Genomic DNA, 959 nt, shown 5'->3' on the forward strand with positions numbered 1-959 from the left:
ACAAGCTTCTAACATCTGATAATATATGTAAATATTCATACAACTTATTACATGAACATAAAAATATAGATCTGTCTATGAGTAAATGACCTCAAAACATGTCGAGTAAACATCTCAAGCCTTTGACGTATATTAGAAAACTGACTAATGATCCGAAACTACGCAATTTTCAATATAAACTGCTTCACAAGTTAATTCCAACAAGAAAGTATATCTCTTCAAATAGGTTACTCTGATTACCCTATATGTACTCGAAGCCAGGACACTGAAGGTACTATTATCACTATCTCTATCAATAGAACCATTTTAGACTGAATTAATATGAAAATTAAAAGGAATATCAAATAATATTAGGATAAACTTTGATAATATCATTTTTAACATTAAAATTGTTTTAAGCATGAATTTATTGAATTTTTAATATTAGCTGCGAAATATTTTATCCATACTATGAATATTGAAAACCGACTGTGTAACCTCTCACACTTCATCTCTTACTTACAATATAGAGAAACTATTGAAAGACTAATCGCTTTTGATACTATCACAAAACACAATGAGAAATAGTCAACCTTGCAGTATCTTACCTAACCTTTCACCCTATACCACTCACAGTCGTCACTACCTGTGGCTCATTTCTGAACGACTCACCTATTGGGCACTTCAATGGACTGGGATGTGGAAGGCATAAATAATCTAGAGCTGGACAGTGGTGTACCTCAGCCCAGCCGGTAGTTGTTGGACCGTGGCGAGTTGAATGAGCTGGGATGGGGATGACCCTGGATTTGGTCTAAATAATCTAGAGCTGGACAGTGGTGTACCTCAGCCCAGCCGGTAGTTGTTGGACCGTGGCGAGTTGAATGAGCTGGGATGGGGATGACCTTGGATTTGGTCTAAATAATCTAGAGCTGGACAGTGGTGTACCTCAGACCAGCTGGTAGTCCCTGACCGTGGCAATT

Source organism: Lottia gigantea, assembly GCF_000327385.1.
Source record: "Lottia gigantea unplaced genomic scaffold LOTGIsca_519, whole genome shotgun sequence".
Classification (NCBI taxonomy): domain Eukaryota; kingdom Metazoa; phylum Mollusca; class Gastropoda; family Lottiidae; genus Lottia; species Lottia gigantea.